This window comes from Arachis ipaensis, chromosome B07 (genome assembly GCF_000816755.2).
Source record: "Arachis ipaensis cultivar K30076 chromosome B07, Araip1.1, whole genome shotgun sequence".
Taxonomy (NCBI): domain Eukaryota; kingdom Viridiplantae; phylum Streptophyta; class Magnoliopsida; order Fabales; family Fabaceae; genus Arachis; species Arachis ipaensis.
Window position 1 is genome coordinate 33,810,886 of NC_029791.2, and position 13,779 is coordinate 33,824,664.

Below are 13,779 nucleotides of genomic sequence, written 5' to 3' on the forward strand. Positions count from 1 at the left end.
GTAAGACGTCAAATAACTGTCCTTATGCCGCATAGCCGTGTCCTCGGCCAGTTTCAGAGAGCCAGCCAAGGAAGTAGAAATAGCCTTTTCATTTTCCAAATCTTTCTCCAACCTGGCCACCCTTACTTCAAGCTCCCCCTTTAAATCCTTCATCCGATCAAACTCCTGTTTGGCCTCCTCCATAAAAGCTTTAGTAGCATGGAGAGGAAGACTTTGAGCAGTCCGGTATAGGGCCGTCCCCATGTGTGCCAACTTGATACCACTCCGGGTGATATAATCAAAATGATGAAGAATCGATACGTCATCCATCGGAAGAACACCATAAGGGCTGATTTGTTGATCTACAAACTCAACTGCATCAAAGTCAGGAGCATCAAGGTTGAAAGGTTCAGTTGTTCTTTGCTTCTTAGGAGGGGGACCGGAAGCAGCAACGGAAGATTGTGGAGGATCGACCTGACGGACCCAAGGAGTAGGAATTGCTCTCCTCGGCCTGGGAGAACTCGGTATAGGAGGTTTAACCAGAGGCTGAGAAGACCCCTCTCCGGCCGCTTTGGCCGAGAGGTTTAGTGCCTTCTTCGCCTTCTTCGCCTTCTTATAGGCTCTCATGGAATCATTATTCTTCGACATCTCTGAAAAACACAAAAAACAAAGAACAAGTGGAAAAACAAGAAAAACAAAGCCCGAGAGCAAGTATAAAAGCAAATCAAGCAGTACCCAAAGCAGCCCGAACCAAAGATGGATCACTCAAAAATCTCTTCGTGTCCAGGTGGGGTGGCTTCCCCCACAAATCTTCAAGAACGACCATAAAGGCCCGCTGAACTTCACTAAGCATTTCCCACGTGTAACGTGGCACTCTTACATTCTTTTGCCACTCCAGAGGAAAAGCAGGTTCATCATTTTCATCAAGAAAAAAGGGGCGAACCCCCTCAATAGCACGGAATCGGAAGAAATAGTTCTTAAAATCTTTAAACGACTCATCATACATGGCAAAAACTTTATGCCCCTGGGCCGACCTGAAAGAAACCCAGGAAGCTTTCTTTTTGGAGGAACCCCCAGGTTTGGCCGAGACAAAAAGATAAAGGAAAAGAGTTTCAGAGGGTGTTATATCCAACTCCTGACAAAGAAGTTGAAATCTCTTGATGAAACCCCAGGAGTTGGGATGCAGCTGGGATGGGGCAATGTTGCAGGACCACAACAAATCAGTTTCAAAGGCAGTAAAAGGGAAAGTAACGTTCAATTGACTAAAAAAGTATTCATAAGCATAGAAAGAGGGACGCTCCCCCTCGACAGAAGTCGGAAAACAAACTCTCTCATTAGAGTCAGGAGCAACAAGCTCATAATCACCCACGCAGGAACTGTTAGCACAAATCCTATGGCGCTTCCTCAGCTCTGTGCAAAATTCAGCATCCACAATAGAAACACACAACAAAACAAGGGAGTCCAGCCAATCGAACATCCCCTCGGAAACTCTGGAAGACATCTCTACAATGTTATTGCGAGAAGACATGAGGCCAACTAAATCCTACAAGTAAGAAAAGAAGAGGGGATTACTAAAAATATCTCGGACAAGGGAGAAAACAACTCAATACGATGCAGGAGATCACACAGAAAAGGAAAACCCCAAGACTCAAACCAAAATCTTGGGGCATCCTTTGGAGGCAATAATCAGGCAAAGTTTTTAGGAAAAATCTACAGCTCGCACCCCAGCGTCTCTTAGAAAGAAAACAAAAGAAAGCGAAAAATGCAAAAAAGATCACCCTCATACAGTTTATCAGAAGAAAGCACTATTTCTACAGTATAGTAAAAATGGCCAAACGGAAAGACGCAAACTTTTTTCGAAATCAAGCAAAAAGCAAGCACCAACACCGAGTGTACCAAAGAAGAAATCATCAAAGACACCAGCTCTTTTTCAGAATCAAACACATTATCATCAAAAGCACAAACGAGAAATAACATGCAGAAGCCCTAAGCACATTAAAGTAATAGGAAAGGCGAAAAAGATTCGGAGCACGCATTACGACTGTAACCAGGCACAGTAGAAACAGAAAGATCCAAACTTCCCTCAAAGCAAAATCGCAACTTAATCACAAAAAGCCAAAAGCAGCGAAAGAGAAAAGAAAATGCGAATGGGACTCACCTGGAGAAGAGAAAGCTTCAAAGGAAAAGAGGAGATGTAAGTTGTCCCGAGAATCGCCAAGCGACGCCGCCATGAAGGAAAAGAAGAAACAAGGGCAAAAAACAGAGAGCGAGAGAACAAAGGAAGAAAATGTGAAGAAGTTACAGAGGAGAAGATAAACCGTTTCTGGGTTTTCGAAAATCAAAAGCTTTAAAGGAAAAACGGGGCAATTAATGCTAATTAATGAAAGTATTAAACCCTCACACGTTTCCAAAGCAGCGCGCGCTATTAGAGAAAAACTTTTACATCCAAAAGATTCTACAAAAAGGGAAAAATTGACGAAATGCTTGAGTTCGGCTCCACTATAGAAGGTCCGAAGTCAAGGACTCGACCTTAAAAAAGAAGACCGAGCTCAAGCAGGGGCACTGTTCATACCCGGGGTCGAGCTGTCCGAACCGGGATGTTCAGTAGCGAAGCGACCGACCTGTTCAGGTCAAGCAGACCGACTTCTTTACGAAGAAGTCGGTCAAATCGACAGCAAAGCCCAATAAAAGGGCCCAAATAGAGGAACACGACCCAGAATCCAAAGGCAATCCCAGCCTATAGTGATAAAGGCGGTTCCCTTGAAGATAAGCTGACTTCACTCAAGATAAGATAAGATAAGATAACTAACTTATCTTACCAGAAAGGTCAGCCTACGCTACTATAAATACACTGGAGCACCCAGGTATAACTCATACTCTGATTCTACATAAAAACCTGCTTAATACCCGTGCTAACTTAAGCATCGGAGTCTCTTGCAGGTACCCCCCACCCTCCGGTGGCCAAGGATCAGCAGTGCAGCAAGTCCAACAAGTCGGACCCAACAGCTCCGGCCGTCATCAGCCAGCCGGACACGTCATCTCCGACCAGTACAGAAGATCTCGTCCGAGATCGACCTCCAGTTTCATGTAACCCTCGGAACACTTTTCATTATTATTAAAACAAAACACAATCTTTTAGGTTTTAGATATTACTAATTTATTTTATTTTCAAATCAAATTAGGTTAGATATAAAAGGAGGAAAGATTCAGCCCTTTGGGCTCTCTTCTTCTCTCTCTTTCTCATTCCGCACTTTACACACTCTTGGAACTCTAGTTTTCTATGAGCCATGAGCAACTAAACCTCCTCTGTTAAGGTTAAGAGCTCTGTTTATTTTGATGGAATAAAACTATTGTCATTCTACTTTGATTAATGTATTGATCTAAATTCAAGGATTACTTTCGTTCTTCATCCTAGGAATTAGAGTATATTGGAAGATAACTCTTTTTCTATTTGAATTCTTGTTGAATCTTAGAAAAGTTAACTCACTTGAATAACAAATTGAAAGTAAATCCACATAATTATCTAATTGCTTGGACTTAACGTGATACGTGACATATAATCACCTTATCTTTGAGTATTTAGGGTTTGTGTGGACAATAAGCTAGAATTGGACTTACACTTTTAATCTAAATTAAGTGACCAAGGAATTATTTGATTAGGTTAGAGGAGATTAAATTACTAAAGAATTAGGGTTTAATCAATAAAAGCTTGCCATGAATTTAATCTAGCATGATTAAAGTAGTTGGTAGGAATTGTTAATCCGAAAAGATAAATACCTCTGAAACCTTAACTGTTTTCCCATATAATCTTCACAACCCATTTACTATTTGCTCTCTTAATTTCTCTGAGTACTGCTTGATGCATTTGAACCTAAAACACTCATTTGTGCTTGTCTGACTAAGTAAATCATTCAATTATTATTGCTTAGTCCATCAATCCTCGTGGGATCGACCTTCACTCACCTGAGGTATTACTTGGTACGACCCGGTGTACTTGCCAGTTAGTTTGTGATTTTGTAAACACAGCACCAAAGCACCTGAACAAGTTTATGTTATTATAGAAGCAATAGTGATACAGGGAGTTTGGAAATAGAAAAGTATAATAAGAACGGAAAAAATAAAACTGAATTAACCAAAATTGATAATGAGTAAAAAATGCTAACTGATTACAATGAGTATTAGGCTTATATAAAAGGAGACTGTTGATAATAAAGCTAAAGGCTCTCTATCCAATGGATAACAACTTGATAGTTAAGCCACACTATCTTGAACTTTCTTGAACTCTAATTGCTCCTGCTTTTCATCACTAGCTTTAACAGCACCATCAACAAAATTATTCCAGAATCACTAAAATCAACCATCAACAGTTATTCCAGTTTCATAAAGATTATAGAAACAAAAAACTTAAAAACAGAAGCTGCAACAACGTTATTCTGCCCAAGTTCAGAATAAAAAATAAGTCAGCACCATAGCACCATCAATAACTCAGAATCAGAAAAATTAGCAACCAATAACTTATAAATCAGAATCAATAAAATTAACAAAATTTAACAATGTAGTTAAACATCATAGCACCATCAACAACTCAGAATAAAAAAAATCAGTAACCAGCAAACAGGGGAGAGGCGAGGCTCAGTGATGTTTTTTAGTAACACAAAACTTTATCTCCAAATATGATTTACAGCAACAAAAAAATTTAGCTCAGTCATAATTTTAGCAACAAATTCAACTTTCATAAAAAAAAAGTAAAGGCATAGTGATGATTTATAGCAATGAAATCGAAAAAAAAGAAAGAATATGGCCGAAGGAAGCTCACCTCCAGGAACCAACAGACGGTGAAGGAAGCTGACCAATTGAAGATCGAAGATGATAACGACCACCAGCCGAGAGACTAGATGCTGGTTCTGTCTGCTCATTCTTCTGCTGGCGAAGACGATGGGGAGGAAGCTGCCGGCGAGGAGGAAGCTAAGTTGGATGGTGAGACTCGAAGTAAGAAGTGGACAATGAGAAAGAGTAGAGACGTGAACGAATAGAGCAGAGACAGCGAGGCAGACGCGAATGACAAGGGGCAAAATGGCGAAACAGATGCCAGGCGGAGGCGCGATCTTTTTTAGTTACAAAAAATCTTTTAATATTAAATTTTGTGACAAATGAATTTTTTGTTATAAAATATTTTGAACTTTTGCAATAATTTAATTTTTTGTTACAAAACATTATAAATTTTTACAACAATTTGTAAGAAAAAAAATTATGTTATTACATAACATTCTTATTTTGTAACTATAACTAATTTTTGTTACAAATGCTTTATTTTCTTGTAGTGAACCGATTATTCAATACAAAAATAACACTCAAGTTAAATTCCCCAAAAGCAACCAAACAAGCAGTCCATACAAATACTTTATAACTCGAAGAGCTTGAGCCTCCTGGCAGAGCTCAACCTCATATCAGATATACAAGATCGACCTATACCAACAGATACTTTGACCAAAGTGACATTAGTGGAGGACGAAAATAAGTTCATTAACATAGGAGATGCACTAAACGAGCTAAGAAAAGAGTAGCTATAAATTGGAAGCTCAACAAAACATTCCAAGATCATCGGACGAGATGCACACGTTTTGTAAATTTTAGAAGGCAAATGTGACCTAGACAAATCAAATTACTAAGTCATTTCTATCTCAGTAAAACTATGTGTATGCAAAATCTTGTTTGTTTATATAAATTGTTTATTTCAAATTTCAATACATCATAATTTTTTATAAGGTGTATACTACTCTATATACTCGAATTACTTTATATTTATGTATCTTATCATTTCATATGTCAAAATCAATCAATCAATTCAAGAACAAATTCAGTTATCAATCAATTCGAGAACAAACTCAGTTATCAATTAGTTCGAGAACAACTATATATGCTCTACCAATCATTATCTTTCTACATTTCATAGTCTCCATGAGACCATGACTAATAATCTTCATTTTTGTTATTGCTATATCAATTCTTGTAAAGTTATTAGAACTCTTATCTAAGAGAAACTACGACAAATCGATATTAAAGTTGGGATACAAAAACAAGCCGACAGTTATAAGTCGGAATCAATCCAAACAAGCCGACAACTATATGTCGGAATCACTTCCAACAAACCGGCAACTATAAGTCGGAGTCACCTCCAACAAACCAGCTACTATAACTCGGAATCAATCCAAATTAAACAAGCCGACACCTATAAGTCGAAATCACTCCAAACAAATCGGTATTTATGAGTCGAAATCAGTCAAAGCAAGTTGACACATATAAGTCGAAGTCAATCCAACAGTAAATAATCAACTATGAACTCGCCAATAAATATACTGATATAATTAACACCTTTCCTAATGACAAGTTTGACGAACTTTATTTTCAAGAATATTAAGTTGATCTTGGAGGGATAATCTTCATATCCTCTGAATTATAACACAAACCACATCTCTTTCATATCCTATCGAGTTATAAATTGATTTTCATAAAAGCTCAACGTGTTTCGCTTAAAAATAAATAGGTCAAACTTGGGGATTTGTCATATTATCATTATTCATAATAACTCTTAATTCTATTTTATTTAATTTAGACTCTTCTCTCTAACATATAACTATTATTTTTCAAGTACAACAAGTTGAGCTTGGGGGTTACCACTTATTATTACAATACCGATTTATAGGTCAAAAAATTATCTAAGCTCAACCTGTCTTATTGTAAAATATCACAGGTCAAACTTGGGAGTTGTGATCTGTTAGGTATAACACGGTTATACTCTCCCTATAAATTAGTTATTCTGATAATAAATGTGTTTTATTATGTTAGCGAAAGATCAGATAACTACTAAGAAACAGAATTCTACCAAAAGAGGAGGTTGTCACAAGTAATTTTCAGACTACACTGATTCACCGGAAGATTAGGTCAAGTAAATTAACCTCATTATGATATAATTCAAACCTAATTTGCTGTATATAAACAATAAGTCAAAATAAAGAGAGGTACTCTAGTCACTCTAAATTGCATTATGCTCATTTCCACTCTTACTAACTTGAGTGTCAGATTTTTTTACAGGTATCTGTTGTCACCATTCCTCTTAAAATTGATGTATACTTCGTCCGTCTCAGATGAAGACAAACTCAACCTTGGACAGAACGAGTTATACTTCAAGTTAAACTCATCACACAGGAATATAACGACTATAACAAAAAAATCTAATTATAAATTTAAAATTGGTGTAGATACCCATTTAAAAACTTTTAAACGTAAGACTTAATTACAAATTTAGGATAGGATCCCGCTAGGGAGACAATGAAATATCTATACAATGCCTACAATGGGCTTTTTTATTAAGCCCAATTGAAATTAAAGCAGGAGATTAGTCCTAATCCTATTATGGCTGTTTACTTTAACACACCACCATATTTTTGCTATTTCTACTTTTACCGCAAATCCCCAATCCCTTTAGTTTCGCCGTTTCTCCTCCCCCACTCAAACCCTCCCAATTCGTTCCAGAGAGCCGTGACGGCGCTAGAACCCTGAACCCCTGCAACTTGCTACCAGGGAAGGTCACAGTTGAACGCAAGCGACCTGTTTGTTGCCCTCAAGCACGGCGCCATCGCTGAACATCCGGCATTCGCTGCAACCCAGCCGCCGATCAGAACTGCCGCCAGGGAGATCTCACCGCCAAACTGAACATCTTCCGAGTATTCCGAGACCGGGCCCCGTTGTCTCTGAGCATAGAAGCATCTGACCTTGCATAAATAGTCGCCTGCTACTCAACAGTTCACCGGAAAGACAACGAACATCTTGATCGAAAGAATCTTAACCATCCAAGGTAAGTGGGTGAGGTTGTTCAGTTTTTGATTGGTAATCGCAGTTGCATGTTTGATTGTAGAAAGATCTTGTTGATGAAATGCATGATTAGCCATGGTGAAATAGCAGTAGGAGCCATCTTTGTAGTTAGTTTAGGTTGTTGAAGTTCTTCATGATTTTATTTTAGCGCGAAAAAGGTCAAAAAAGTTTGGGATCGTGTTTATATAAGAGTTAAGTTTGAAATATTTTTTTCTTTTTCTGTGTGGACCATGTGCAGGCAGCGTGATCGATAATGGCTGACCATTGTTGAAAACTGGTTGAAATTTGTTGGATGGTTACTTTAGTAGGATATTGGATGGTCAGTTTTGTGAATTTTCTCATTTCTGAACAATTTATAATTCCTGCTATGTTGCTCTTGCCACTGCAGCCAAATAGTTACATGAACTAGTTGTTATTGGTTTGTAATAAATTAAAAATTATTTTCATCTCAGTGCTGGACTGTTATGATTTTTAAACTTAGACGAAAAAATTGCATTTGGGATAATAAATATTTGTGATGAATGATACAAATTGTCTCTACTGATTAGATGGTAGTGGTGTTCATAGATTAGTTAGTTTTATTTTAATTGATTTAATTGGGGGTGTTTTTCTTTTTATTTTTAATTTTGTGTTTCCTTGCAGATTAGTGAGTGTTCTTGTTTTTCAGATGGAGTGATTATTATGGTTACAAAGAGCAGTATTTTGGCTTTCAAAAATTGGATCCCAATTTGTTAGATGTAACCCAATTAGTGAGTGTTCTTGCTGTTACAAATTGTCTCTACTGATTAGATGGTGGTGGTATTCATGGATTAGTTAGTTTTGTTTTAATTGATTTAATTGGGGGTGTTTTTCTTTTTATTTTTAATTTTGTGTTTCCTTGCAGATTAGTGAGTGTTCTTGCTGTTACAAATTGTCTCTACTGATTAGATGGTGGTGGTATTCATGGATTAGTTAGTTTTGTTTTAATTGATTTAATTGGGGGTGTTTTTCTTTTTATTTTTAATTTTGTGTTTCCTTGCAGATTAGTGAGTGTTCTTGTTTTTCAGATGGAGTGATTATTATGGTTAGAAAGAGCAGTATTTTGACTTTCAAAAATTGGATCCCAATTTGTTAGATGTAACCCAATTAGTGAGTGTTCTTGCTGTTATATTTTAGCTTCATCTCCAGGCTTTCAAAAATTGGATGCCAATTTGTTAGTTGTAACCCACTTTGATTATTTCGCCCTCTTTGTTCTTTATCTCACTGATCTCTATCATTTTCTCTCTAGTTTCTAAATACATAAAATGGTGTGCCATATACTAGTCTTGTATATAGATAATCCAGCAATAGAGAATCATTCATTAGTGTTTAGGATATATTTTTTTTTCTTTTTTAAGGTTTTATGAATTGTGAGTGCTTTGTGACGAGGATAGTCTTATATGTGTGTGTGTGTGTGTGTGTGTTTTCGGAGTTAGAGAATGATATATAAGGTCATTGATTTTTTGTTGCTCATGATTCATCACCAGCACTATATACCAGTACTGCCACTTCTTGAGAGTCATTATTTGATCCTATGACTGACTGCTGAGAAATCTATGGTGTATATGTTCAGTGTATAGTTGCTCCTTCATATTAACTATTTTTATTCCTATGATCATTTTGTCTGCTGGAGCTCTTATTTATTTATTTATTTATTTATCTTTTCATCTTCATTGGTCCTGCTTATTAGAACAGTGTACGGAACATATGTATAAGGTTTTCACATCATTTTCAAGATTTGTTTCTGCTTGTTTTTTTAAGAAGAAACATTTATTTGTATCAGACCATTTTTTATTGTTATGCGCCCCTATACAAATTGTCTCTACTGATTAGATGGTGGTGGTATTCATGGATTAGTTAGTTTTGTTTTAATTGATTTAATTGGGGGTGTTTTTCTTTTTATTTTTAATTTTGTGTTTCCTTGCAGATTAGTGAGTGTTCTTGTTTTTCAGATGGAGTGATTATTATGGTTACAAAGAGCAGTATTTTGGCTTTCAAAAATTGGATCCCAATTTGTTAGATGTAACCCAATTAGTGAGTGTTCTTGCTGTTACAAATTGTCTCTACTGATAGATGGTAGTGGTGTTCATGGATTAGTTAGTTTTGTTTTAATTGATTTAATTGGGGGTGTTTTTCTTTTTATTTTTAATTTTGTGTTTCCTTGCAGATTAGTGAGTGTTCTTGTTTTTCAGATGGAGTGATTATTATGGTTAGAAAGAGCAGTATTTTGACTTTCAAAAATTGGATCCCAATTTGTTAGATGTAACCCAATTAGTGAGTGTTCTTGCTGTTATATTTTAGCTTCATCTCCAGGCTTTCAAAAATTGGATGCCAATTTGTTAGTTGTAACCCACTTTGATTATTTCGCCCTCTTTGTTCTTTATCTCACTGATCTCTATCATTTTCTCTCTAGTTTCTAAATACATAAAATGGTGTGCCATATACTAGTCTTGTATATAGATAATCCAGCAATAGAGAATCATTCATTAGTATTTAGGATATTTTGCTTTTCTTTTTTAAGGTTTTATGAATTGTGAGTGCTTTGTGACGAGGATAGTCTTATATGTGTGTGTGTGTGTGTGTGTGTTTTCGGAGTTAGAGAATGATATATAAGGTCATTGATTTTTTGTTGCTCATGATTCATCACCAGCACTATATACCAGTACTGCCACTTCTTGAGAGTCATTATTTGATCCTATGACTGACTGCTGAGAAATCTATGGTGTATATGTTCAGTGTATAGTTGCTCCTTCATATTAACTATTTTTATTCCTATGATCATTTTGTCTGCTGGAGCTCTTATTTATTTATTTATTTATTTATCTTTTCATCTTCATTGGTCCTGCTTATTAGAACAGTGTACGGAACATATGTATAAGGTTTTCACATCATTTTCAAGATTTGTTTCTGCTTGTTTTTTTAAGAAGAAACATTTATTTGTATCAGACCATTTTTTATTGTTATGCGCCCCTAGAATTGATTTTGAGACCATCTTGGACTGTTGCTGAGATTTTATTTAAGTAATTAGTACTTGCAATAATGCAGCTAGTTGAAAACAGCAACTACACCAGACTAAGTAAAAGACAAACCTATCTCTAAACCGGCCGAAGACAAAACCAGATGGGTAAAAAGGTATCCCATTGATTACATGAGTAAATGAACATATCTAGGTATTTTTTTACCACCTTCTGCTGATCCATACTTGTTTTGCTCAACAGAAACTAGTCGAAACGCGTTGCTCACCTTGCTACATTAACAACTTATTTACCCACTTGGAACGACATAATGAGCAAGGTAAGTTGGCCGAGATTGAGGCCATTGGATTTGATTTCCTGCGTCGGGTACCTCAATGGCATGTGAAGCAGAGTATCATGCTCCAACTAGCAAGGGCCTATGACGTGGAGACAAATATTCTCAGGGTCGACACCGGGGACATTCGCATTACTACAGAACTTATCGGCAATGTATTCGGCATACCTTCTCAAGGTAAGTGTAAATTATGTAAGATGTAAATATTTTGCTGTGTGGTAATGCTTATTCCGATGTTGACACGTACTGATAGTGGTAAACTGTTTTGTTTCGCGCAGGGGACCCAATTCCCGAACTGCAGAAAAAAAAATGAATCGCATTTGGCAATTAAGAGAGAATTTCAGAAGAAAACTACAACCCAACTGTGGGACTTTGTATTTGCATGTCCAATGGAGATCGAGCAACAGAGGATGACATTTAGAAGGTACTTTATCATGGTTGTTTTGAAGATGTTTCTGAACCCCACAAGCCAGCAGACTATTTCTCCGTGGCACCTCCCTCCAATATTGGATGTCTCGAACCCTAGAAGGTTTCATTGGCCGTATCACATATTAAAGAAGCTGCGAGATGCGATAAGAAAATTCCAAGACGAGAACCGGAAAACATGCGGGGGGTGCATGTTCGTGTTGCTGGTAATGGCAATAAATTACTTAAATTTAAAACCAATGTATGGCTATAGGTGTAATTCCTAAAATCTAACATATTTCTGTATAGGTTTTGTACTTTCACCAATTAAAGCATGGTCCGTTGCATGCATGTCGAGTACCCGAGCCTTGGATTGTGGAATGGATCACTAATGAACTTGATAAGAAGGCCGACCATGTTATCTCACAGGTTCAAACTCTAATAATATATTTTTCATAATCTAGTTGAACAAAAATGCAATTGGCGGTCCACGTTGATTTTTTTCATCTCTATATTGCCCAATGTTGAACACACAGGGCTGCATAGTCAACAATGCAAGGAACCAGAGAAAAAAGAAGAAACAGTCTTCGAGTGAAGCAGTTAACGAGAGAGGACGATGTAAAAGGACCCGCAAGGACACTGACCAATCACCGTCTACCCAAGGGAAGACTACACCTCATCCAAGCTACAATAAGGCAGAAAAGGTGATTTGCCTTCCTCATAATAGCTTGTGAGCTCATTAATTCATTCCTTACTTGTGTGGTATGATGGTTGATCCTTATCATAGAATTTGCGGTTACAAAATTCTAAAGTTACTTCCTTATGTGGCTGCATGGCTTGTTTTGATACATGGTGGTTATATATGAACATTTGGCAGAGCTGAATTCAATGCCCGTGAATGATATTTACATGTTCTTATGTTGAAAGCTTGTTTGAATACAGTTGCTGTGTCTTATTTTTAATAAGGGTTAACTTGAGTTGAGTTTGTTAATTAAATAGATGGATTTAGGATTATCAAATTAGGTTATAATCTGAACTGGAAAGATAATTTATGATTGCTTTATTTGGCTGGCTTCTTATGTACAAAACAGTTGCTTTACGGGGCTGCCTAGTTGGTTGATTGTAGTTGAGGATGTTCACTCGAGTAGGGTTTTGGATGTTCACTATAGTATGGCTTTAGATGGTTAATTTTGATGAACGATTATCTGTTTGTTCTGTTTCCTTAGTGCTTTAAAGTTCACATTAGTTTTTTCCATCTATTTGTTGTCCCATGTTGAACACACAGGGTTGCCTAGTAAACAATGCAATGAAAGAGAAAAAACATAAAAAACAGTCTTCGAGTAAAGCAGTTAACGAGAAAGCAGGGTGTAAGAGGCCTTTCAAGGATACTGACCAATCTCCGTCTATCCAAGGCAAGACTACATCTCAACCGAGCTATAAGGAAGGAGATAAGGTGATATGCTTTCTTTATGATAGCTCATGTTATAAATTGAATTGGATGTTCACTTCCTAATTTCTGATTTATTTTTGATAATATTTTCATGCATCCTTCTTAGTCTTTGGACATTCCTTCATTGGCTGGTGTGCAACATGCTGTGATGTGCATGTAGTTGTAAATTAGGATTACTTGCATTATTATCATGTTTGTTTATTTTTGCATTCAAATGACAATATCTATGATGAAGAGTTTCATTGTTTTTGATGCAAATGACGATATACATGAATTTACCCCACAGGAATCCAAGACAGGCACGAGAAGAAAGTTGCCTGTCTGCAAAAGCCGTTCTAGACGCGGTTCCAAAAAACAGTTGCAAGAGAAAATTTAGCAGGAAGCAATGCTGCACCATTGGTAGTCCCAGATTCTGATGATGATGACGACGTGCCGCTTGCTAGAAGGATATGGTTATTCCAACAGCAACCTCCGCCACATGATTTGAAACAAGCAGATCCCGTGTTCAAGGGCAATCATAATAGTCATCAAGAAGCAAACAGTGACCTAAAAAAAGGATCTCCACAAACACCGCCAGCAGCACTTGTACAGCTCAGTGACTATGATTTTGACCGGTTAGTGGTTTCTAGATTACCTTGCTGTATGCTTCTCTTCTTTATATTTCATACCCATGCCATGTGATTACCCGTCTAGCTAGGCATAAATTGTAATTTTAGCTAACTACATGTCGCATTTGTTTGTAGCAA

At 37.0% G+C, this 13,779-nt stretch overlaps 1 long non-coding RNA gene across 1 annotated transcript; it reads left to right on the plus strand.

Annotated features, from left to right (window-relative positions):
* LOC110264949 lies at positions 7,595-11,107 on the plus strand. Its single transcript, XR_002351383.1, has 3 exons — positions 7,595-7,834; positions 10,915-11,001; positions 11,088-11,107. It is a non-coding gene; the product is annotated as an uncharacterized LOC110264949 (long non-coding RNA).